Source organism: Scyliorhinus canicula, chromosome 12 (genome assembly GCF_902713615.1).
Source record: "Scyliorhinus canicula chromosome 12, sScyCan1.1, whole genome shotgun sequence".
NCBI classification, from domain to species: Eukaryota; Metazoa; Chordata; class Chondrichthyes; order Carcharhiniformes; family Scyliorhinidae; genus Scyliorhinus; species Scyliorhinus canicula.
In genome coordinates this window covers 21,814,815-21,841,800 of record NC_052157.1, presented here as the reverse complement: position 1 = coordinate 21,841,800, position 26,986 = coordinate 21,814,815, and the positions used below count along the sequence as shown (strand labels likewise).

Below are 26,986 nucleotides of genomic sequence, written 5' to 3'. Positions count from 1 at the left end.
GTTTTCAGATGGGATGAGCCCACCACACCAGCGTGACAGCGTGGGACCCACCGTTTCAATATCTTTCAAAGTGCTTGAAAACATTTTTTAAAAAATATTTTTGATTGGCATTTCACATATTTATAAACAGTTGTATATATACATCACATTTTTCTTACCCGCGTTAATTTACTTTCTTGTACAGAAGAGGTTTAGTTTGTCTTTCTTTTAATTTGTTCTGTACACATTTCGCCGCCCTCTGGGTTGCTCTGTGGCCCCTTCCCCCCTCCCGATCCTCCCCCTGCCTTGCATACACCCCCCGTCCCTACCCCCCCCCCCCCCTTGCCCCCCCGTTGGCTTCAGCTGTGCTTTGTTTTTATTTTCAATGGGGGGGTTACCTCCTCCCTCTTCTCTTCTTTTTGTGTTCTCTCCAACTTCCTTCCATCCATCCGTCCCCCCCCACACCCCCCCAACCTGGTTGCGCAGTCCTTTGATTCCCAATCTATCTTGGTTTTTTAAATTCCTAACTTACTCCTCGTTGCTGGCCTCGAACAGGTTTTGGAACAGGCCGACAAATGTCCCCAAGTATCCAGGAAGCCTTCCTCGGACCCTCGGATGGCGAACTTAATCTTCTCCAGGTGGAGAGATTCCGAGAGGTCAGCGAGCCAGTCTGCAGCTGTGGGTGGTGCTGCCGATCGCCAGCCGAGCAGGATTCTCCGGCGTGCGATTAGGGAAGCGAAAGCAAGGGCGTCGGCCCTCTTCCCCATGTGTAGCTCTGGCTTCTCCGATACCCCGAAGATTGCCACTATTGGCCATGGCTTCACCCTCACCCCCACAACCTTGGACATTGCCTCGGGGAAGGCTGTCCAGAACCCAGCAAGCTTGGGGCAAACCCAAAACATGTGGGTGTGGTTGGCCAAGCCTCTCAGGCACCGTTCACATTTATCCTTCGCCTCCGGGAAGAACCTGCTCATTCGGGTACTGGTCAAGTGCGCTCTGTGCACCACTTTGAGCTGCATTAGGCTGCGCCTTGTGCAAGAGGAGGTGGAGTTGGCCCTGCTCAGTGCTTTGCTCCAGAGTCCCCACCCTACCTCTGTCCCCAATTCATCCTCCCATTTTTGTCTGGTCCCATCCAGTGGTGTTCAAGCTCTGTCCATTGGCTGTCCGTATATTTTCCCACACAACCCGCCTCCTTGCTGCTTGTGCCTATCAGGTCCTCCAGTAATGTGGTTTCTGGGGCCCCGGGGTACCCTACTGTCTCTTTGCGGAGGAAGTGTTTTATTTGGAGATGTCTCATTTCCTGTCCTTGTGCTAGTTTCCACTTCCTCGTCAGTTTGTCCAGTGTCCCCTAAGTAAAAGTCCCCTACAGTCAGTATGCCCCTGTCCCGCCTCTATCTTTTGAAGGTGGCATCTAGCATGGCTGGGGGGAATCTGTGATTGCCGCAGATGGGGGTCATGGGGGACATTTTAGTTATCCCGAAGTGTTGTGTGCTTGAAAATTTGACGAAAAGGCAGAGAGGCAGGTGGTGGGTTGCCCTCTGCTTTTCCTGCCTGAGACAAGAAAATGTATAAAACTCCACCCGATTGCACAAATACCAATATTTTAAGAGGTTAAGCTTTTATTTTATCTTCAATGAAAAGTCATAGTAGGCGTGTAAACATTCAACACTCACATGATACTGTCTTTAATTATTCTGCACTGATAAACAGTCATTGTCTAATTAAAGTAATTTGTTTTAAATCAGAACTTCTTTAAAAACAATTCTTGTTTTGCCTTGTATTTTCCTTCATATGAGCAAGGAGCAGGAGCTGACCATTCAGCCCCTCATACTAATCCGCCATTTAATGGGATCATGGCTAATCGGATAGTAACCTCTTATCTGCATCCCTCCTACCCCCCATTTTTTAATTTAAAACATTTAGAGTACCGCATTTTTTTTGCCAACAAAGGGGCAATTTGGCGTGGCCAATCCATCTAACCCTGCACATGTTTTTAGGTTGAGAGGGTAAGACCCATGGAGACACGGGGAGAATGCAAAAACTCCACACGGACAGTGATCTGGGGCCGGGATCGAACCCGGGTCCTCGGTGGCGTGAGGCAGCAGTGCTAACCACTGCGCCGCTGTGCCGACCCTCGTCTATCCCCCCAATAACTACCACACCATTATGGTCTGGAGCTCCGTCTTGCATCTCACTCCTCTTCCCCCTCCTAAGCAGCGCTGAGAGTATGGGCAGACAGGGCTGTCGATTTCTCATAATGTCACTGCTGCTGTTTTTCTGTTGATGGGAATTATCGCAAGTCATTATGGCTTGTGGTTAGCCACCCACCTGCCGTGCCAGTCGATAATCTTATTCCATTTATGTGGGAGTGAGGGATTTAAATGCTTGGTAACTTCCGGCCTCTATCCCACAGCCTCTGTGATTTAAAGCAGGACGCAATCCCCACCACCCCCACCGCGTGTAACTTTAATGTTGGTTCACAACAATTTTTGGTCCGGACTTTTAAAACGCCTCTCACAATGGAAGTGGCGACACCTTAATGTGGAAAATAGGTTGATTGTAATTAATGGTATGGGAAAAACTACCTTACCCTGGGGCCACTTTAGAACCTGTGCATGGGAGTAATGGATCATTGAGTAAGAATACAATGCTGGTAATTTGAAATTTTAGCAACTCTTTCCTTGGTAAAATGAAAACACCTGTTTCCTGGCTCTGATCCACTTAATAAAGCAACATTTGTTTCATTCTGCTGCTTGGAGAAGACACCAAATCTGTCCTCGTTTTGAAGGTGATTCTTTCTCTCAATTTGTCGATCGTAAAATGGCCACCTGAGGCCTACTTGAATCCATTTTCAATTGGGCCTCCAGATGGAGCCCAGGGTTGTCGTCCTCGCCCCCTGTCCAAAAAGTTGGGCGCTTTCAAAAATACAATTTACACCAACACACTTGAGAGCTTCGTCTCAAAAGGGCTGCTGCAGGCTTTTGAAAAATTGTAACAAGAGAAAAGGTGCAACTGCTACCCATATACCACCAGGGGCTGGTTTAGCACACAGCTAAATCGCTGGCTTTGAAAGCAGACCAAGGCAGGCCAGCAGCATGGTTCAATTCCAGTACCAGCCTCCCAGAACAGGTGCTGGAATGTGGTGACTAGGAGCTTTTCACAGTAACTTCATTTGAAGCCTACTTGTGACAATAAGTGATTTTCATTTCACATGGGGCTAGGAAGAGCAGGTTCTCCTTGCCTCAAAATCTTCTTAGCCGCTTCTGTTCACTAGTTTTGTTCATTCAGGGAATACTTAAAGTGAGGAGCACGGTAGCACAGTGGCACTGTTTGCTTCACAGCGCCAAAACTGCACGTTCTCCCCGTGTCTGCGTGGGTTTCCTCCCGGTGCATCCGGTTCCTCCCACAAGTCCCAAAAGACGTGCTTGTTAGGTGAATTGGCCATCCTGAATTCTCCCTCAGTGTACCCGAACAGGCGGCGGAGTGTGGCGACGAGGGGATTTTCACAGTAACTTCATTGCAGTGTTAATGTAAGCCTACCTGTGACACTAATAAAGATTATTATTAACATTATTATTCTGGAACTCTCCACGGCCCTGAAAATGGTTTAGTGTGAGTGTGGATTTCCTCCCAGTTTAATCCTCAGCAGTTTAACGCATGGCTGAAAATTCACCCCCCCCCCCCCCCCCCCCCCGTTGTATTCATTATTGACTCTCCTAAAATTGGAACAAATTTTGATGGCCGGAGAGCGGGGTGGGGTATGATTGCCGCAAGAGTGAGACCCAAACGCAGCCAGGCCATTCAAACTTAGTGTTGAGTTCAATCAATTTAAATGTTTGCTGTTCTAACGTGTAGTGAGAGTGTCACAAATTGGTGGAGTATACATAAATGCACTTGAAGGGTGGATAAGCTCTGTTTAATTGTCATGAACTGAAGTTTTTTTAAATCCCCCACTCTTTAACAAGAATGAAAAGCCCGGAGCTGACCGTCGAGTTGAAAACACTGACTGCTGGACTGCTTTGATTGATAGGCCATTTGGTGCAGGTTAGACAAAAGTGATCCGTTCATGCAGTTTCAATAGAGTTCTTTGTTGACATTTCCCCAAGGTCTATTATGAATGTTTGAATGAGTTTCAAAAGCTGACTTATCGCCACAGGGATTTTGAGTTTCCAGTTTGATTGACTGTTTTAAATAATTTATTAAAGGATGAGCTATCTTTGATATGATGGAGTGCAAGTTTGTTTGTTTTTCTAAGTGATAATCTACTTGAGATTTTCAAGCTTTAGATAGGTTCATGAATGGGAATTTTTTTTACCATCTGTGGTGAGTGGGAGCTGGATGAGATTGTTGGAAATGTATTGTTTTCATCTCCATGCGGCTCCTGAGGTCTCCCCATGGTGGATATTGGGTGAGTGGCTATACCAGTGACATGGGGGTATGAGAGGCCAAGGGAGCATGAGGGGACATGGAAGATGTGGGGGAGCAGGGGCATATTGGCATGGGAGAGACTACAGTGGTCATATGGGGACATGGGGGTGAGTGAATTTCATGACTTGGCAAGAAGGATGGGTGAAGGGGTGATGGCTAGAGGAACTAACAGCTTCTAAAACAACTGGGACAAATCCGAAGAATGGAGGTGGGCTTCCGAACCAGCCCATCTTGCCACACATGTGTCCCCGTGACTGCCTGAATCTTGAATCTAGCATCTGAATCTTGGGTCAGCAGGCCCAACTCAACCCCGCCCTTGCCTCCCTGGAGCAGAAACTGGGGCTATCTCAATGCAGGTCTGCAGAGTTGGTGGCCTTTCAGCTCAAAATCTGTGCTGGCTCTCACTGCAACACTGAGGGAGTGCTGCATTGTTCAAGGTGCTGTTTGGCTGCTGAGATGTTTATACAGCTTGGTTTGCCCCTCAAGTGGATAGAAACAATCCCATGACACTATTCAAAGAAGAGCAAGGAAGTTCTCTTAGTGTTTATCCTTCACCGAGCACTCAGAAAAAAAACAAATGGTTTCATTGCTATTGGTTGATATAGTGACTGGATAAAAGTACAGTAGTTAATTGGCTGTAAAACATTTTGAGACATGTTGACCGTCTGAAAAGTTCAGGAGCTGTTCAGTTTTTTTTTCCTTTACTCAAAATGTTTTGCTCCAAAATGCATCAAATTATACGTGAATGCAAATGAGACATTTAATATCCCGAGTGCAATCCAGACATTGATGGAATTTTGTTAAAATGTTCACACATCTCCAGATAAAAATGAGTCAGTTTTGTAACTTTGAACCTACCTTAATGAGCAAAGTATGAGGCTGATGGCAAATAAATGCTGTTGGGAGGAATACATTATAACGAAGCCTAAAACCCAGCTACTGTGAGAAAAATAAAAGGCATTTGATTGCTTAATCCATTTGAGGTGTCTGTTTCCAATTGTAATAATAGGTCTGGATTCTCCGTTGAGAATGATTATATGTGTGTGATGCCTCGAGCATGTAAGTTTAGAGCAGAAAGAAGAAAACACATATTCTGCAGCAATGGTAGTGGAAAGTTAGTAATGTGTTGTGTCTATTGAAATCAGGGCCGGGATTCTCCCCTACCCGGCGGGGCGGGGGGGTCCCGGCATGTTGGAGTGGCATGAGGAGACTTCCGCACCTTTAGGGGCCAAGCCCTCACATTGACGGGCTAGGCCCGTGCCGGAGTGGTTCCCGCTCCACCGTGAACGGCCTTTGGCGCCACACCAGCCGGGCCCGAAAGGACTTCGCCGGCCAGCGTAAGTCCGCACATGCGCCGGAGCGTCAGCGGCTGCTGACGTCATCCCGGCACATGCGCAGGGGAGGGGGTCTCTTCCGCCTCCGCCATGGTGAAGACAATGGTGAAGGCGGAAGAAAAAGAGTGCCCCCACGGCACAGGCCCACCCGCCGATCGGTGGGCCCTGATCGCGGGCCAGGCCACCGTGGGGGCACCGTGGGGTCAGATACCCCCCCCCAGGACCCCGACGCCCACCCCCGCCGCCAATCCTGCCGGTCAGGTAGGTGTTTTGATTCCCGCCGGCAGGAGAGGCTTGACAGCGGCGGGACTTCGGCCCATCGCGGGCCGGAGAATCGCCGCCGGGGCCCACCGACCGGTGTGGCGTGATTCCCGCCCCCGCCGAATATCTGGTGGCGGAGAATTTGGGACACGGCGGGGGCGGGATTGACGCCAGCCCTAGGCGATTGGAGAATCCCGCCCCTGGTTTCAATAATGGTGCAAGGAGGAGATTAGACCCCAGTACAACAATCTCGAGCAACAACTATCTCGAGCGATAACGATCTCAAGCGTCAACGATCTAGCACCATAGCGATCTTGAGCTACAACGATGTAGCACCACAGTGATCTAATAATAATCTTTATTAGTATCACAAGTCGGCTTACATTAACACTGCAATGAAGTTACTGTGAAAATCCACCTGTTTGGGTACACGGAGGGAGAGTTTAGATAGTCCAATTCACCTAACACATCTTTGGGACTTGTGGGAGGAAACCGGAGCACCCACACGAAACCCACGCAGACACGGGGAGAACATGCATACTCCGCACAGACAATGACCTGAGCTGGGAATCAAACCTGGGACCCTGGAAGCAACAGTGCTAACCACTGTGCTAGTAACAGCATACAGTGATCTAGCACCACAGCGATGTCAAGCGACAACAATCCCGAACCATAGCTGAGGTCACTGCTTCTTTCTAAAATTAAAGGAAAGGTTGAGATATGAGGCTGAATTACCATGCAGATGTTTAGAGAACTTTGGATTTTTTTTTCAGATCTGTCACTTGGATGTGAATGGAAAATTCTTATTCCGTGTAAAGTAAAGTAGCCTCAAACGGTGAGGTCCAAAGTTCTGCTGTTGGCAGTTAGTTTTAGGTTTGGGGAGAGTTTAGATTTTTAATAAGAACATGAGGTAGGGTAATAAGATTTGAGACTGATGTCTTAGATTGCAAATTTATTTAAAATTTGATTTCAAATGGTGCTAACCGTGGTATAAAATCAACAAGACTTCAGTCAAAAATAAAAATAGAAAATTCTGAAAATATAGAAATGGAGAGAGAAACAGAGTTAACAATTCTGGTCAATGACTGTTCCACCGAACTGAGGAAAGATAGAAATGTGATAGGTTTTGAGCAATTGAAACATGAAAGAGTGGAGGGAAAACAAAAGCAGAGGTCACTGATTGGATGGAGGGCGGGACAGATTAAATGACAGAAGGTTTCATTGTACAAAAAGCAAAGGGAGTGGTAAATGGTAAAAGTAAAGCTGCGGGTGAACTGTCGGCGTGGGGTGGCCACAATGTGAAACCCCATTGGCCGGCTGCGGGACTGGAGAATCCCGCTACCGCCGGGGGGGGCGCGTTGTGCCGGAAAACGGGGCTGACGAGACTGAGAATCCTGCCCACGATGTGTCCAGACGATGTGTGAATGGCTGAATAGCTGTCCAAATGTGAGATGGAGGAATAAATAATGAAACAGGGAAAGAGAGCGAACCAGCAAAAGAAAAGAAATTGGAGACGGGAGGTTATGATCCAAGACTTTTAACCATATTTTGAGAATCTAGTGCATTGATAGAAGATAGTTAATTAACTTAGCAGCAATGGAGAATGTGTAGATGGTGCTTCAACCAGCTTATTCCCCCAACTACAGAACAAGTTAGAAATCAAAAGTGTTTCATTGTGACTTACAAATAAGCTATGCTGTACTTACTAATCTTGTACTTGGACTATTTCCATACCTTTGAGATAGTCAGACCTGACGGCGAGATTCTCTGGTCACACCGGCAGCGCACCCCAGCCCAAGGGTTTCCCGGCTTCAATAGGAAGGCCCATTGACAGCGGCGGAAGCAGAGAATCACGCCACCAGCGATCGGCACGCTGTCCCCCACTGCCCAGAATCCCGCCCAATGTCTTTCTTCAAAAACTCACTGGTGAGATGTTCAACAGTTGCTGAAAAAAAGACTCAGGATTTGCATTTATCAAAGTGTTTTCTCATATCCTTGAGGTGTGGCAAAACCCTTCACAAACAATGAATAACTTTTTGAAATTAAGCTGCTGAAGGTTATGCAGGCAACAAGATCAGGCCCAACCAACATTCCTCCCCCAGCCAACATGGTCAAATCAGATAAAAGTGATCTTTGGCAAGGCTGAGCTTTCAATAAATCACCACGTTCTGTGAATGAGATAATGATGTTTTCAGAACTTCAGAGCTTTACAGCTATTCTAAATTATTAAAGAGCTACCTAGCTTGTTGGCTTGCCTCCAATTGGTAATAACAGCAATTTCACTAATTAAAATGAGGACAGACGAGGATTGCTATATTGGATGGTTGCACGCAGTGCCTCCTCCCAGAGTAGGTGCAGCATTGGTGATGAAATTTAAATTTAGTCTGAGAATAAAGGGTGAATGCTCACTTGCCGGCATCAGATTCTGTTATTTCAATAAACTGTTAACTGATGCCGTTGAGTTAGCCAGCAAAGGAAGTTTGACAAGTCTCAGACTGTGGCCAGAACGTACACGTAGCCAAAAAAAAGTGAGGTTTTGGACGGTTTCCAGTCGCTGCATTTAAAATCAAAAGGTTCTTTCTGCCATTTAAATGAAGGGGAAGTGAAGCTTTGCGAGTTTTGGTCTTTGAGCCAGATTTATGACCTTTCACCCCCAACACATTGATTAATATAAGGGGGTGGAGGAATCGGATTACAGTGCTTGTCAATACAACTTCTCTTCTGGGCTTTCCAATGCATGTTGCTGCTCGGAAGGTGAACTTTCGCCGAGTTGGACTTGCTACATTTGACTGGCTCTTAAAGGGGCAGGTTCCTGCGGTTGGTGTTTTCGTTGAAGTGATTTTGCCAGGTTTGTAAATGAGGGATAATGCCGCTGTGACATCTGCTCACTTTATTTAGCGTTCTTGGTTTTTTTTCCCTTCCCCTCTGGTCGGAGAGATGCCTCTGTGCTACAGGTCCACAGGTACAATTGGTCCTTTCATGTATGAGTTTGGATATGGAGTGTCAGCGAGCTCTTTGACCATTATGTGGGCATCGCGGTGGAACTCAGTCCTGTCCCTACCAATTCCCAACTGACGTCACTGGATTGTGACAGTGAGCAAGGAGCATGAGGTCAATGGTTCATTTATTTTTGTACCCAATTTTGTGGCTATTTTTCAGCTTAAAAACAATGGGTACGTTTTAACCAGAGAGGAAAATGTCGCCCATTGGTCCCAGCTAATAACCAAATGACAGGCTGCAGTTAGACTGCCAGCTGTGCTGTGCTGCCCATAACTTTTCTTTATTTTTTGGGGAGACCAGTTGATTGGTTCACTTCCTGCTAAATATAGTGGGCAGCACGGTAGCACAGTGGTTAGCACAGTTGCTTCACAACTCCAAGGTCCCAGGTTCGATTCTCGGCTTGGGTCACTGTCTGTGCGGAGTCTGCACGTTCTCCCCGTGCCTGCTCCGGGTGCTCCGGTTTCTTCCCACAGTCCAAAGATGTGCAGGTTAGGCGGATTGGCCACGCTAAATTGCCCTTAGTGTCCAAAAAATGTTAACTGGGGTTACAGGATTACAGGAATAGGGTGGAGTGTGGGCTTAAATAGAGTGCTCTTTCCAAGAGCCTGTACAGGCTTGATGGGCCAAATGGCCTCCTTCTGCACTGTAAATTCTATGATTCTATGAAGTCTATATGAAATGAAATGAAAATCGCTTATTGTCACGAGTAGGCTTCAATGAAGTTACTGTGAAAAGCCCCTAGTCGCCACATTTCGGTGCCTGTCCGGGGTCACCCAGACACTATTAAAATACATCTTCAGTCGGCATCGGAATTATTACTGTAGCGAGCGTGAACTCGAAACTAACATTTCCTCTTAAGAGGGATTTCATGCATCCTGTCTTGAATGCACTCAGGAGTCAGATAAAAGCGTTGCTCTGAAGTTATACTGCCATTTATGAACCTGTATTGACCTTAGGCACCTGATTTTGAGATGTTGTAAAGGTGTTTTTATGCTTCAACCTAATATTAAAACCCAGTGATTTGTGAAAATAAAATAATTTGAAAATGAGTGGAAAATAAGATGAAGCAAATGGAAAAAACGTAAAAATAAGACATTTCTAAAAAGGAAAATGGCAGAAACACAAAGGGAAGCAAATTAAAAAGTGGAGAATCACTGCACCGAAAAGGGAAAATGAAAGAAGATTGAAACCTCTGGCTGTGCAAAAATGTGTGCTATAGTTCAAGAAACAATTTATATGGAAAGAAGATTGGAAAGGAGCCAGAGTGGGAAATGAAGTCTCCTTGGTCTCTATAGAGAAAGAAACTTGAGGTGGGAGTAGTTTGTGCTACTTTACTGCTGTTTCCCAGTGTTATTTGCTGAAATGGTAGGAAGTGCAATCATCCCCGATTTCCATACGTTAATAAGAATGCGAATGCGGGAGGATTTTCTCTATTCCCCTATATAAGGTGTAAATCATGAACCCGGTTACAGAAAGGATATTTATGATTTAATGAATGTGATAAGTAAGGGTGAAACTCATATATGAGGGCGGCATGGTAGCACAGTGGTTAGCATTGTTGCTTCACAGCTCCAGGGTCCCAGGTTCGATTCCCGGCTTGGTACACTGTCTGTGCAGAGTCTGCACCTTCTCCCTGTGTCTGTGTGGGTTTCCTCCGCATGCTCCGGTTTCCTCCCACAGTCCAAAGACATAGACATAGAATTTAAAGTGCAGAAGGAGGCCATTCACCCATCAAGTCTGCACCGGCCTTTGAACAGAGCACCCCATTTAAGCCCACACCTGTAACCCAGCAATCCCTCCCAACCCCTTTGGGCACTAAGGGCGATTTAGCATGACCCAACCCACCTAACAAGCACGTCTTTGGACTGTGGGAGGAAACCGGAGCACCCAGTGGAAGCCCACGCAGACATGAGGAGAACGTGCAGACTCCGCACAGACAGTGACCCAAGCCGGGAATCAAACTGGGTCCCTGGAGCTGTGAGGCAACAGTGCTACCCACTGTGCAACAGTGCCACCCAAAGATATGCAAGTTCGGTGGATTGGCCATGCTAAATTGCCCTTAGTGTCCAAAAGAAAGGTTAAGTGGGGTTATTGAATTACGGAGATAGGGTGGAGGCGTGGGCTTAAGTAGGGTGCTCTTTCCAAGCGACGGTGCAGACTCGATGGGCTGAAAGGCCTCCTTTTGCACTGTAAATTCTATGATTCTATGATATGTAAAGAATACCACATGAAATATAAGGAATGATAAGTAATAGCAAAGATGCTGTACTCTCTTGCACATAAAGTTTGCCTTTCCTCGTGAGTTTATTTTGAATAAATTCTCAAACTCCTGGTGCATTCGCCTCTGTTCTAATGTTTTTATTCAACTTGCATTAATATAACCAATGAAGTGGAGTCACTGTTGTGATACAGAGAAACAGGGCAGCCGATCAGCATACAGCAAGATCCCACTAACAGCGATGCGATGGTGGGCAGGATTGTCCAGTCCCACCCGCCCAGGGACCAGAAATTCCAGTCCTTTCAATGGTCCCTTTAAATCAGGGGTGGGCAAACTTTTCCGTGCAAGGGCCACATTCATAAATTCACAATTTTAAAGGGCCGCATAGTATATTAATTAATAGTCCCGGTTGTAACCAATTAGCGTGCGGCATATACCTCAGCGCTTCCCCCAGCGGCATCCTGCCTTTAGCCCTCTTTTTCTCTACTTTTCAAAAATGGCGCTTCACCCGGTTATGATTCTGGGCGCCTCATATAGAACATAGAACAGTACAGCACAGAACAGGCCCTTCGGCCCTCGATGTTGTGCCGAGCAATGATCACCCTACTCAAACCCACGTATCCACCCTATACCCGTAACCCAACAGCCCTCCCCCCCCCATTAACCTTATAAAAAAAAGGAAATATTTTTTTTTATGACTTGATCTTGGTGGGCCGCATAAAGACCTGCGGCCCGCGGACTGTAGTTTGCCCACCCCTGCTTTAAATTGTCCGTCTCACCCGTGACAATTCCAACTGCGGGCGGGATCGGAAAATATGCCTCAAGGTGTTTTTTTCAAGAGTTGGTCAAGGGATAAATATTGGTGGGGACATGGAGAAGTAAGTCGCCAGCTCCTCTTCAAAACAGTGCCACGGGATCTTTCATAGATCCCTTCACGTGAAAAATTATTTCTAATTATTTATCACTTTTGCCTCTTTTGCAGATCAGAAGGTGCCAGGAAAATATTGCGCCATATTGTAAACAAACAGGTAAGAAAGTTATCAGTTTAGATCCTGGGGTAGGGAAGAATATTGATTCACATGGAGCAGAATGACCAAGCTGTACTTAATTTCCCTTGGAGTTGTCACGTAAGCAGGTTTAACTTGGAAGAGATTCCGAGATGGCTTGAACTGCATTACTTGATATTTACTGCTCTCACAAAATAAATTTTGACTGGCGGAACCGATGATGGATTAAAAGAGCAAATGTTTTGTTTAAAGATGGCTTAGAGCAATATGGTTTCTCATGGCCAGCAACTGAAATGATGTATAAACTGTTTGTGTTGAGTTCAGTTACTTGACCGCTTACAGTATCTGTTGGTAAAAACAGGCATTGATGTTAACACAGTAATGAACAATGTGACACAGCGGTTAGCACTGCTGCCTCACAGCGCCAGGGACCCGGGTTCAATTCCAGTCTTGGGTGACTGTGTGGAGTTTGCACGTTCTCCATGTGATTGCGTGGGTTTCCTCCGGGTGCTCCGGTTTCCTCCCACAGTCCAAAGATATGCAGGTTAGGTGGATTGCACTTGCTAAATTGCCTGTTAGTCCAGGGTAACGGTGATATGTACGGTTCTCTTTCGGAGGGTCAGTGCAGACTCGAGGAACCGGACAGCCTCCTTCTGCACTGTAGGGATTCTATGATTCTATGAACAATGAATAATAAACCCGCACAGAGGCTCCAATGCTTTGCTTTGTTGTCAGCAACCGAGATACACTGGCTATAGCCACAAATTTCAAAAGTCGCAACTTGAACCTTGGTCAACAAACTTAAATAGACACTGCATGATCAAAGCTCATTTGTAGAACATATTTTGGACTTACAAAGTAATTGAACTCGCAATCTTCAGATAGGAAGAAAGTCTCCATTCATTGTAAAATAATTGTTTTGCTGTGCCTTTTCTGCTATCCTGGAAAGGGAAATGAATGGAAATTTCCTGGGTATGCTCCCTTGTAATAATAATCTTTATTAGTGTCACAAGTAGGCTTACCTTGACACTGCAATGAAGTTACTGTGAAAATCCCCTAGTTGCCACACTCTGGCGCCTGTTCAGGTACACTGAGGGAGAATTCAGAATGCCCAATTCACCTAACAAGCACATCTTGCAGAACTTGTGGGAGGAAACCGGAGCACCCGGAGGAAACCCACGCAGACACCGGAGAATGTGGAGACTCCGCACGGACAGTGACCCAAGCCGGGAATCTAACCCGGGATCCCGGCGCTATGAAGCATCATTGCTAACCACTGTGCTACCGTATATATCCATTCATGCAAGCATCAGTGTAAAACAGAGAAACTGACAGAAAAATTCAGCACAGCCTTCGAATGGCACTGTTCAACTGGCACTTTCCAACGTAACACTGGGGGCCAAAATGTAATGCAAGGACGCTGTGTTTGTATAATTTCTCTGACCAATACACTGGCACTAAGCTGGGGAAGAAGAAAGCACAACTTTACGCGTTCAGACTCGAAGCTCTCCTTGGCGGGTGCCCACTGAAAGAAGGACAAACCGATTCCTTTGTGTGGGTGCCACCAAATGACTAGAATTATGACTTGTGCCACCTGGAGGGAGGTATTTCCTAAAATGTCAAAGAGCCAAAATAAGCTGCGAGGTTAAAGGTCACTGGCTCCCCCAGGCTGCAGGGCACACCTGTGGCTTTTTAACTTTCCGACGTTGCTTGGCAAGGTCACCTGAAGGTTAAAAAATCCAGCCGCTCCGTATCAAATGATTGCCCTTTTTCCTTGCTGCATTATTTGCCGAGAGCAACTAAGAGGTTTGAGTGTAACGCTGAAGTCCGCTCAACAAAAATATATTTTAGATGTAAATTTCTTTTCACATTATCAGCACATCGATGATGGCGGTGTGAGTGGTAAGTAAACCATACACTGGTTTGCAAGGATATGACTGTTATAATACAGTAAAGCACCATATATTAGTCACCTGTTAGACTACCTGGGCGGGATTCTTCCAGCCAGCAGCAGAGTGCCCACGGCGTCATAAACGCCGTCGCGTTTTACAATGGCGTCAGGGGCCCGATCTGACGACTTATTCTGGCCCCAAAAGGCGGCCAGCACGGGTGCGTCGAGAAGCGCTGGGGGGGGCGTGGCGCCAAACCGGCGTCATTCGCACAACGCCCCGATGACGCTTAAAATGTGCGCGAGCGTCGCAAATGCAGGAGAGCGGCGAGTTGGACGCCCCTGGCCGTGCCACCCCGAGGTCCATGACCACGACCACGAGACGCTGCTGGACGCGGTCGAAGATAGCAGGGCGATCCTGTGGCGTCGACGTGGCCACCGGCACGCTGCCAGCAAAGTGCGGAGGAATTGACGTGAGGTGGGCGTCGCGGTAAGCGTGGTGGGGCAAACCCCACGGACGGCCGAGCAGTGCCGCAAGAAGATGCACGAGCTGACGAGGGCAGCCAGGGTGAGTACACCGAGACGTGTGCCGCTGGCACCACCCAACCCCGACCAGCCACACATGTGACACCCCCCAGGAGTGTTGCCAAACCCCCCACTTGACCCTTGTGGGCTGCACACCCCTGAGAGCCGCCGTGGTCGAGTGCCCAGTGCTCCCATGCCATCATATAGGCGGCACCTGCGCGGGATGCTGTGTACCGACTAACTCTGATGCTTTGCTGCCCCCCACCCCCAGGAAAAGACGGCCCACAACCACAGGGAGCGTGCGAGAACAGGAGGGGGTTCACCTGTACTGCACCCCCTCACGGTACACGAGTAGAGGGCACTGGACCTTGTTGGCGGAGGTGGGGACCGGGAGGTTGCCTCTTGCCAGATCTGACGCGCACCAGCAGGTGAGAGTCCCTTGCCTACCTACACCCCCCCCCCCCAGTACACACCCTCACCCCAATCCCACCCCGCAACACACACCCTCATCCCATCCCACCCCCCCAGCACACACCCTAACCCCAATGCCCCCCCTCCCCCCCAGCACACACCCTCACCCCATCTCACCCCACCCCCAGGAGGTCCCGGAACACCGCGGATCCTCGGACACCCCCCGTCCCATCCTTGGCTCTTCTGGTGGGCAGTGGGCAGAACAGGGTGCCACCATGCCATCCAGCATGCCCGCGGAGCAGCCGAGCCCATCCAAGCCGGGCCGCCCCAGGATACGCACGGCAACGGGGAGCCAATAGCAGGGCCGGAGTCTCAGCAGTCCTCCTCCACTCCTGCTGTACTGTCTGGGGAAACACTGCGACGTAATGGTCGGGCCCCTTAGGCTAAGAAGTTTGACACCCAGTAAGTTGGCACGGGTGCAGGGCACAGTATAGTTACAGGGCCAAGGGCACTTGTATGTTACCGTTACAATTAAACTCACTGTTACACCAATGCAAGATTCCTCTGTCCTATGTCCGGTGGCCGTGGGGTCGTGAAGGGGACTGAGTGGCATTGTGTTTGAAGGTTGATGGAACGGTGAGCCCAGGTGGGTGTAAAGATTCCCCCGGCCGTACTCGGCACCCTGCTGCATGTCTATGGGAGTGTCCGTTACGCGTACAGGAACCATCCACGATCCGGGTGTAGCTGTGGCCATGAGTCAGACATTGGCTAAAGATTTAGAGCTCACAGTTCATCGCAGAGTGGGTTGTCATCATTCATCATGGCATTAAACACACTCGTTTCCACAGGCAATTGTGTGAGACCAGCCCGTTGTGCCGCAGTTGGAGGGTGCAGTGCATGTGGTGGTGTGGCAGGTAAGATAGTCGGGTGGTGTGGGAGGTGAGGGTGCTGGGTGGTGAGGTGGGGTGGTACGGTGGTGCCAGTGCCCCTGCTCAGAGTACCCCTAGCCCCCTAGTTGGTGAAACGTGCGGCTGTTAACGCCTCACATGCTCGCTGGCCAAGCCGGTGGCGTTATGCAGCCTTCTGTCCATAACCCGCCCCTGTCACGTCTGTTGCCCCCCTCGTCCACATCCTCCTCATGTGGAGAGGCGTCCCCTCCCGCGGCATCCCCCTCTGCCCCCTACTTAACAGCCTTCCCGAACAGGCGCCGGAATGTGGCGACTAGGGTCTTTCACAGTAACTTCATTAGAAGCCTACTCGTGACAATAAGCGATTTTCATTTCATTTCATTTTTCATTTCCTCCTCCTCCTCCAGCACATCGCCCCTCTGCTGGGCAATATTGTGAAGGACGCAGCAGAGAATAAAGATGCGGCCGACCCTCTCCGAATGATACTGGAGGGCCCCTCCACAGCAGTCCAGGCACCTGAAGCGCATCTTCAACAGGCCGAAGCATCTCTCAATCACACCCCTGGTGGCTGCATGGGCCTCATTGTGGCGGATCTCCACGTCGGTCTGTGGCCTCCGTATAGGCATCATCACCCATTGACCGCAATGGGTAACCCCTGTCGCCCAGCGGGGTGGGTCCCTCGAACATGGCGGGGATGTACGATTGTGCCAGGATAAACACATCATATACACTGCCCAGGTGCTGGGGACAGATGTGCATGATCTTCATGCGGTGGTCACAGACTATCTGAATGTTCATGGAGAGGACACTTTCCTGTTCATGAACATGTCCCTGTTCTCTGCTGGAGGCCACATGGTGACGTGCACCCCATCGATCGCCCCTGTACAATGGGTATCCCAGCCACGGCAGCGAATCCCGCTGCCCGGGCATCCTGGTGGGCGAGGTCCACTGGGAATTGTCTGTAGCGGTCCGCGATGTTGTCGTAGAGGGCATCAGTCACCACGCGGATGCACCTGTTGTGATCTGCAGGGGGTGGGGGGGATATACAACATGTTTAACAATGGCGCGTGGCCCCCTCAATGGCCAGGTGCCTTGGGGTACATGTCTGCCCCGGTTTGCTGATTGCGCCACAGCCACAGATGCACCCAGAGCCCTGGCCACACCCTCCGTGCTCCGCCCAGTACTGCCTGCCCCTCCTGATAGCGCCATGTTTGGAAGGCTGTGCCCTCACTGGGGGATGCCAGGGTGCGGCCCGCCCCTTGCCACCGATGGATGCTTGTTGCTGGGAGGTCTGCCCCTGGAGGGGTACCGCACCCATGGGCAAGGTCTGGGGCCGTGCGGGCGGTCAGCACCCGGGGCTGGTGCCCATCACCCTGGCCGCCGTTCTGGCGACAGTGGCTCTTCTCAACGCCCCGCACTGGCATGGCAGCTGGCATGTCGTCCACATGCCCCCCGCCTCCCCTCCTGAACATAGAGACCCCGCCCCCAGCATAGAGGCCCCACCCCCTCAGTACAGAGTCTCAGCCGCCCCTGAACATAGAGGCCCCACCCCCCCCCCCCAGCATAGAGGCCCAGACCCCCCCGAACATAGAGGCCCCACCCACCCAGCACCCAGGCCCCACCCCTCCAGCATAGAGGCCCAGCCCTCCCACAACATGGAGGACCCGCACCGCCAACATAGAGGCCTGCCTCCCCACCCAAACATGGAGGCCCCCCCCCCCTTGACCGTAGCCCCGCCTGTGTCCCTCACAAACACAATATGCCGGCCGCTCACCTCCTCTCCTGTACCGTCCGCCAGCACGATTGGCTGACGAATTTTATTTGCAGGTGTGAACGGCGCCGGCGTGACCTGGGGTCACACAGTCGGGACTTCGGCCCATCCGTCCGCAGAATCAACGGGACACCGGAGATCCGCGGCACTTGCCCCCTCGGCCCATTCTCCAGGCGGTGCGGTGCCGTTCACGATTAGGCCGTTCCCGCCGGGTGGGAGAATTGCGGGACGAGTCGGACCGGCGCCGTGTGAAAAATGGGCGCGATCGATGATTCTCTGACCCGGCGTGGGGTCGGTGAATCCGTCCCCCCTGCGTATAATCCTTTAAATTGGCAGTGGCTAATTATGGTTAGGTACAGACTGGAGAGTTCAATCAGGAGGTTAGCAAAGAGGCTCACATTTGGGAAGGGTTTCTCCGGCCGCTGGTGTTCTCTGTTCCCGGTGGTGTGGGGTGACTTCAACGGGAAATCCCATTGACAAGCGACGGGAATCCCTCTGCCAGCGAATGGCATGCCGCTGAGACGCATGTGGCTGGGGGGCCAGAGAATCCCGCCCTTGAACTCTAGAATTCTCCCAATCCACGCATAGCAGGTTTGGTGGTGGGCGGGCGAGTGCTAAAATCTACTTGGAGCCAATACCCCCACTGGCGGAAAATCATGTTGCAATTCTCCCAATGGCAGGTTATTGGTCGTTCGCTCTTCCCACTGGCTGGTGCTGGGAACGCCATTTTCATTCATTTACATCACATGTATGCTCGCTAAAACAGCTGGCCGCCAGAATGCCATCGGGCCTTCCAATCTTGAACGCCAATGGGAAATTGCAAGGGTCTAAATCCTGATTGTTAAAGAGTGGCGTGCACAAGACGGTCCTCAGTTGGCAAGAGACTTTGAGGTGAGTGCAACAAAGCCTTTCTGCCATAGTGTAGCGCTGCTCCTGATGTGCTGTTCATCAAGACAGACCGGTTGCCACTCCCCATCTTCAAGCCCAGCTGATCGTGACAGGACTGGGCCGTGGGACCCATGCTGCCACCACAAAGGTCTGTAGTTCAACTAAGGGTGGAGTGCGCGGTGAGGCCGGAAAGTGTGGGGGGGCAAGCGGCCCGACGAAGGCCAGGTCAATTATTATGGGAGAGGTATAATCAGAACCCCAAAAGGTATCATGGAGTTCAACCAACCCCTACCTTTAATGGATTGTTGCTTTTGAAGCACACGGCTTCCCCAGGTGTAGTATTACAATCATGGACATGTGGTTTTTAAAACAAAACAATGTTTATTCCATGAACTCAAATTAACCTTTTAAATAAACATTGGATCTCTTAACACCCCTGACTTCAAAGATAACCCCGAAAATAATGCAACACTACCCAATCCTGCAAACTGTTCCTTTACACATCCAAAAGACTTAACAAATCCTTCAAACAGAAGCACATTAGATTTATATTCAATACTGAGACCTTTTTACAATTCCGATTTCACCAAAGGATTAAGAGATAGTCCTTCATGGCAGAGATCACCAGCAATGCAGCTCACAGCCACACCCAAGCTTTCTTCAAACTGAAACTAAAATTCCCAAAAAGCAGAAGTGAGCTCATCTCCCCCCTGTGACATCACTTCAGTAATATGATAAGCTTCATTTCTTAAAGGTATATTTCTTAAACATCCAATTCTTAAAGGTACTCTCACATGACACCTCCCCCAAGAAAAAAAAACCCATCAACTTCAAGATGGTTTCATTTTTCAGTTTTGTGTCATCCACTAAGAAATGCACACAGTAAATATACGTTTTTGTTTAAAAAAAAACAACACACGCAAACAGGCATAATAATATAGTCTATTTTTCCCGTTCTTCTTCCTCCAACCGAAAATTTTCTCGATTGACAGTCTCTTTGAACAAGAAAGTCTCTGCACGATCCATCCATTCCTCTACTCCTCTGCATTTCTCTTTAGAATCAGATACTTTAGTTCAATTTGACCACAGAGCCCCTTGCAATTGTCCAATACAGGAGCATTGGTGATCACAGCTTTCAGGCAGTCAAATGCCTGTTGAAAGTCCCCTGTCCATTGACATTTTTTACGTTTCTTCAGCAATTCCATCAGTGGAGTAACCACGCTACAAATCTTTTGCACAAAGTTTTGATCAAATTCATTCATGCAAAGAGATCGCATTATTTCCCTTCGTCTTGAGGGTATCGGAAACTCCTCAAGGAAAGTGATTTGGGCTTCTCCAAATTCACTTTCGGCTAGGTTCATCACTAAACCCGCCGCCTGAAGTCGATCGAAGAACTCCATACGATGTTTAAAATGTTCTTTCCGGGGCTTCCGGTGGGCACCATGGAGTAAGTGGTCACACACAAGGCAGCTCCTGCCCAAGGTTACAGAAAAGAGCTCTTTTTTAAGCAATACGGGGTGGTATTTTGATGAAAAGGCGTAGGTGAATGTTGGAGGAGTACTTTCCCCCAGGAACGGTATGTTTCTTGGTTACCAGACCCGCAGAAACAGTGAAAGATTTGGCTAAAGCTACAGCAGAGACAAAAGCCTCTTCCAGCATGCAGGCGGGGGAAGGGTGAGCTTAAAGGCCTCAAGCTGACTTGAGGGCCTTTATTAAAACTGAATTCTAGCAGCAGAGGGAAGAACTGTGAAAAGATCTCACAAAGGCCATTGAAGAAGCGGTGACGGCTGACTTCCGGTGACGGCAGGCAGGAGGCAGGCGTGTTGGAGGGCTCCCGTTCGGGATCGGCATTGTCGAGGATTGACGCCCGGTCCTAGGGGCAGCGAAGGCGGTGAATGCCAGGAGAAAGTACAGGGAAGGGATCTGTCGAGGTCCAGTAAGAAAACGGTCGTGAAAACAGCTGTAAGTTCGTTGGGGAGTAGAAAGGTCACCGTGGGGTCACCAAGGAAAATGGAGGCTGGAGCATCAGGGGAGGCTGCATTGCTTACGGCTGAAGAAATAACTAAGGTAATGGCTGCGTAATTCGAAAGGCAGTTTACAAAATACATGGAGAGATGAGGGAGGTTTTGAGTGTGCTGGTGGAGGAGGCGATTTCCCCGGTGACGACGGCGGTAGCGAGCGCAGTGGCGGAGGTGCGGATGCAAGAGGAGGCACTGAAAGAAGTGGAGGAGACATTATTGCAGCACGGTGATCAACTTACCTCGATGGGGAAGGAGATGCGGAAGGTGTTGGAGATTAACAAGGATCTGCAAGGAAAAGTGGAAGACCTGGAAAACAGGTCCAGGCGACAGAATTTGAGGATTGCGGGGCTGCCCGAAGGAGTTGAAGGGTCGAGGCCGACTGAGTATTTTGCTGCGATGCTGGCGGAACTATTGGGGGAGGGGGAGCTCCCTCCCGATATGAACTTGATGGGGCTCATCGGTCGTGGAGGCCTGTACTAAAGGCGAGTGAGCCGCCAAGGGTAGTGACTCTATGCTTCAGTAGGTACAGTGTGAAGGAGAAGGTCCTGTGCTGGGCCAAGCAGAAGCGGGTGGTGCAGTGGGCTGGAGCTGGTATACGTGTATACCAGGACTTTACAGTGGAGCTGGTGAGGAGGCGGGCTGCTTTCAACCGGGTGAAGAGGGCACTGTACATCAGCAAGGTGCAGTGCGGCATTGTATATCCAGCGAAGCTGAGGGTGACTTACAAGCTCAAGGATTTTTATTTTGGAACGGCGGAGGCAGCAGAGGAGTTTGCGAAGGCAGAAGGACTGTGGCAGAACTAAGAAATGGCCATGTGCCGATGTAACCTCATGACTGCATTTTCTATTTTCTTTTTTTTTGTTTGTTTGTTTCACTGCGTGCGGGTGTATGGGCTGAAGGAGCCGGTGTTGTATATATTTGGACAAGGGAAGTGATGGGACTTTCGCTCGAAGTCAGGGCTCTTTGGGGTGTAGGTGGATATGCGGGGTCTGTGCGCTAAAAGGGGGATTTTTGGGCTTTCCTATGGTCAGGCAAGGGGGAAAGGGACCTGGGCGGGGGCCTCCATGCTGGCCGGTCTAAGCCGGCCAGTGAACGGAAGTGAGGTGGGGGGAGGGGCTGCGGCTATCGGAGCCTGGCAGAACAGGGTCCGAGTGGTCTAGCCGGGGTGGAAAGTTGGAGGGGAAGGAACCGAGGTTGGGGGAAGGAGTTTTGCAAGAGGTGGTGGAAGGGAGGAGTGTGGGGGAAGGGTAGTTTACAACTCTTGGGTATCATGTACGGCACTCTTTCAGAGGTTGGACGGCATTGAGTGTGTGTGTGGGGTGGGGGGGGGGGGGGGGGGGGGAGTGGACACTATGGTGACCATGGGCGGTCCCGGACTCCTTTTTTCTTTTTTTCCTTTGCTTTTTGTTTCCATCGTGGGAGGGTTTGTTTTATTGGATGCATATATTGACAGGTGGGTCGTTGTTTGGGGTGGTGGGAGGATGGGATCGTTGTTATTGTTAAGGGGATTGATTTGGTATTTGTTACCATTTATTGTCTGTGGGTGGGCTGTAAAGTTTGGAGGAAAATGTGAAAATGGAGAATAAAAGCATTTAGAAAAAAAAGATGTTCTTTCCATGCCTGGAAGTTGGAAATAAAAACAGATTGTCCCACTTTCTCAATGCAATCCTTCAAACGTGGGATAGGATAAGAGTCCGTTCTTGTAACTGCATTCACCTTTCTATAGTCCACACACAACTGTTGGGTACCGTCTGGTTTAGGAACCATCACTATGGGTGAGCTCCATTGGCTGCAACCCACTCCAATTATGCCATTTGTAAGCATACTCTCAATCTCTCTGTTAACCTGTGCCAATTGAAAAGGGTTAAGTCTATCTGGATGTTGTTTGATAGGAACAGCATTTCCCATATCTACATCATGTATAGCCATTTTAGTACTTCCCAATTTATCTCTACAAACTTGCCCATGTGATATCAATGACTCTTTAGGTCAGTTCGTTTTTCCTCTGGAAGGTAACTTAACAATTCATCCCAATTTTTAAGAACATCCTCATTTTCCAATTTAATTTGAGGTATGTCAAAATCACAGTCATCTGGATTTGGTTCGTCACTTTGAGTTAGAATCATTAAAACCTCCCTTTTTCTCTCCTTCCCTTTCAAAGTACCTTTTAAGCATATTCACATGACACACTCGGTGAGTCTTCCTTCTATCTGGTGTTTTTACCACATAATTCACCTCACTTAATTTCCTTTCAATCTGATACGGTCCACAAAACCTAGCTTTTAAAGGCTCACCTACCACTGGTAACAATGTTAAAATTGTATCCCCACTTGCAAAACTACGAACTTTGGATTTATTGTCTGCTACCCGTTTCATCACATTTTGTGCAATTTTCAAATGTTGTCTAGCCAACTCACCTGCTCTATTTAATCGTTCCCTAAAATTTGACACGTAATCCAATAGTGTAATTTCCGCTTTCACACCAACCAATTTTTCCTGAATCAATTTAAGTGGTCTTCTTACCTCATGACCAAAAATTAGTTCAAAAGGACTAAATTTGGTAGACTCATTAGGTGCACTCCTAATTGCAAACAATATGAATGGGATTCCTTTATCCCAATCCTCTGGATAATTTTGACAATACGCCCTCAACATTGTCTTTAATGTCTGATGCCACCTTTCTAACGCTCCCTGCGATTCTGGATGGTACACAGTTGATTTAAATTGTTTTATTCCCAAGCTATCCGTAACTTCTATGAATAACTTTGAAGTAAAATTTGATCCTTGATCCGATTGAATTTCTATGGGTAGTCTATATCTAGTAAAGAATTTAAGAAACTGCTCCACAATCCCTTTAGCTGTAATATTACGTACTGGAATGGCCTCTGGAAACCTAGTAGACACATCCATTATAGTCAAAAGATATTGATTCGCACTTTTTGTTTCAGGAAGCGGTCCTACACAATCAATTAGGACCATCGTAAAAAGTTCCTCAAATGCTGGAATGGGTATTAAGGGCGCTGGTTTTATCACTGCTTGAGGTTTCCCTATCACTTGACATGTGTGACATGATTGACAAAATTTAACTACATCTTTATGTAGTCTATGCCAATAAAAATGTTTCTGGATTTTAGCTTGAGTTTTCCTTATTCCCAAATGACCTCCCACTGGTACCTCATGTACAACTCGCAAACCCTCCTTTCTATACCCTACCGGTAATACTACTTGATGAACTTCTGCCCACTTTTCATCCGCCTGCATATGTAAAGGTCTCCATTTTCTCATCAAGACATCACTTTTATGGTAATAACACTCTGGTATACTCTCAGATTCCTCTTCCGTGTATGCTTTCTGATATATCTGTTTTATTTCTACATCTTTCTGTTGTAACTCCGCCAATTTTCCTGAACTAAAAATGTCTGCCTCATCCTCCACCTGTTCTTGTTCTTTTTCAACCATCTGATCAAAAATCATTTCTAATAATTGCACTTCAACTTCATCTTCATTCTTTGATTTCTCCTCTTGTCTTAACCTGTAACTTTGCGACCTTGTTACTACACAATCTGGAAAAATCCCAGGATATTCGTCCTTCAACCCTTCAGTTGTCTGATTTTCCACTGGCTTATCAACCACAGTAGGCATCACTCCCACCTGCGATCCAGCTATATCATTACCCAAGATAAACTGTATTCCTGGACAAGATAGTTTCTCTATTACTCAGCTGGCTGCCATATAAAGATGTCCATGATCCCAACTTCTTTATTTTGAGAGAGGATGTTTGTGCTCCATTGTTCACTATTTAAGGTGCTCTTAATAAATAGTTTTCTGGAAGATGTACCTTGGCAGGACAGTTTGTGAAAAATATGGGACGTGATTTAACGGGACAAAATACAGAGTCCCGTTTTGGGCGTGTTTAGTGGTTGTTTCTGGTGCCGGGAAAGACATCGCTATTTAAGAGCACGTCAAATAGGAAACATCCCACCAAGGCCGCACTTACATCATTTCTTGCACTGATGAGCTCAGCTTGCCTGTACAGGAAGAGTATTCGCGGATCGGGCACCATTTTTAAATGCCATCCTGATCTTTCAACCACCCCCCCCCCCCCCCCCCCCCCCCCCCAGCATCCCCATCGCAGCCTCTGGATCTCCCCCACGGCACCCAACATACCTCTTATGGGGTCCTTGATTTCCACCCCCCTCACCCACCTCTTAAGGGCAAGGCCTGATCCCTGACATGGGCAACCTGGCACCCGGGCACCTTGGCACTGCCAGCCTGCCAGTGCCACCCGGGCATCCTGGCAGTACAAGGTGCCCAGATGGCACTGCCAAGGTCCAAGTTTGGCAGTGCGAAGGTGGCCTGGTGTCAGCGGGAGTGCAAGTGTACCACCGTGCCCAGAACCTGACTAGCCAGAGAGCCCCTCGCAGGTGCCGTTATGCCTAGTCCACGTTTGTGGAAAACAGTGCTAAATGGTGGCACAGCGAGTTCTCCCAGGCACGGCCATTATTTCCCAGGCCCCGGGAGAATACGGCGCAGATTATTATTATTATTTATTTAGATCTGGCCCAGCAGAGGCGAGATCAAGATCACGGCGTCCGTGAGATTCCATTAAATCTCACAGGACGTTTGGGCCATTTGCGAATCTTGCAAGAGGCCTCTCACGTGATTTAGCGGCCTTGGCTCGTCACCAAGTCGGACGCGACAAGGCCATTAAATCACCCCCATACTTTTTTTTAAGTCACCTGCGGGGATTTCTTGATACCATGATAAAGATGAGGACTTACTCCTTCCAGAAAAATGGATCTGGCTCTGAGTACACGGAGCAGTGTGGGCTAAAGGACAAGGAAAGAGAAAGGAAGAAGAGATACAAATCAATGCACACATTTAGTGAATGGTTCAGTGATGCACCGTAGGATAATCGAGCAGCTTCTGCCTAGTTTTCTCCCCCCGCTCAAACTTTGATGCAACGATATTCCTTTGTGTTCATCTCTAATGTATTAACTATTCATGGGACTGGTGCCCCTCAAACTATATATAACTAATTGTCCCTTTCTGAAGGAGAGAGCTGCCCTATGGTTCTTCATGGACTATAACTAATTTACTTTACCTTACTTTAATGTGAGTGGTATTTAATCAGGCAATTGAATACCAAATTACAATTTCATTACGTAGAATTCTGAGATTTTTCCCAGTGGTGTGGGAATGCATTCCGCAATTCCACTGATGTATAATATAACGTCGTTGAGTTGTGGTGACAGAAACCTTCTGTTTCTTTACATGGGGGCTGAATTCTCTGACCTCTCAGCCACGTGTTTCTTGCCGTTTACTGGCTGTGGGAGTCTCTAGTCCCGCCACTTGCCAGAGTGGGATCTCTCATTGAAGACACCCCACGCCACCGGGAAACCCGTGGGCGGAGGTGCGCTGCCGGTGGGAACAGAGAGTTCCGGCAGTCGGAGAATTCCGGCCAATATTTTACCAGAGGTTTTGGGACTGAAATTTTGTAAAGACAACAAATGAATGAGTGAGTTTGAAATCCATAATTCCATCCCTGCCGCTGTTTCTCAATGTTACAAGCCATTTGTGAGAAACATGAAACAAGATTCTTTCAGTGAATACACAGCGGAGACACAAGCAGGCACTATTCCTTTAAGAAAGAAAATAAACTTCCTTCATTTGGAAACAGGCCTCAATGGGATAGATTCCAGCAGTTGCAGTTCTGTTCCTCCCGGCCTAATAACCTTGAAACCGTCTAATCATCATCAAAATTACATTTTGTTCCCCTTTCAGCTCTCGGAGTTTGTTGGCTGACAGCCTAAGGGCAGGAAGTCACACCATTCCCCTTAATCTGCCGTGGCAGAATAACTGGGCCGGAATTCTCCGTCCGTTCACGCCGGCGGGATTCTCCGCTTCTGCTGCACTGAATGGAGTTTTGGCTGAGTGCCAGATTCCCCGTACTCGCTGGCAGCGGTGGCGGGACGGACTCGCCACGGTGAATCCCAGCCCGGGTTTCTCCTCGTACTGCACGAAAGCAGCGGAGCGCAGCTCAGACACTCAGCCGGACAAAGACTTCAATCCATGTTCTGTCCTCCTGTCTTCCACTCACAGTCACACTTCCTTTTAAACGAAGCAAAACCCATCAGTCAGCAGTGGCACGGTGGTTAGCACTGCTGCCTCACAGCTCCAAGGACCCGGGATCGCTTCCACCCTCCGGTGACTGTCTGGAGTTTGCACTTTCTCCCCGTGCCTCCGTGGCTTTCCTCCGGGTGCTCCGGTTTCTTCCCACAGTCCAAAGATGTGCAGATTAGGTGGATTGGCCACGATCAATTGCCCCTTAGCGTCCAAAGAGTTAG

The 26,986-nt window shown here is 48.6% G+C and overlaps 1 protein-coding gene across 6 annotated transcripts in view; it reads left to right on the top strand.

Moving 5' to 3' along the window:
* Positions 1 to 26,986, top strand: part of sema6dl (sema domain, transmembrane domain (TM), and cytoplasmic domain, (semaphorin) 6D, like) — a 379,666-nt gene that overhangs the window by 139,008 nt on the left and 213,672 nt on the right. For 5 of the 6 annotated variants that reach the window (XM_038813918.1, XM_038813921.1, XM_038813916.1 and 2 more), the window contains exon 3: positions 12,203 to 12,248. The exons of the other annotated variant lie outside the window; for it this stretch is intronic. The gene's annotated coding sequence lies outside the window, so the exon portion shown is untranslated. The remainder of the gene's footprint in view (positions 1 to 12,202; positions 12,249 to 26,986) is intronic. 6 annotated transcript variants of the gene reach the window in all.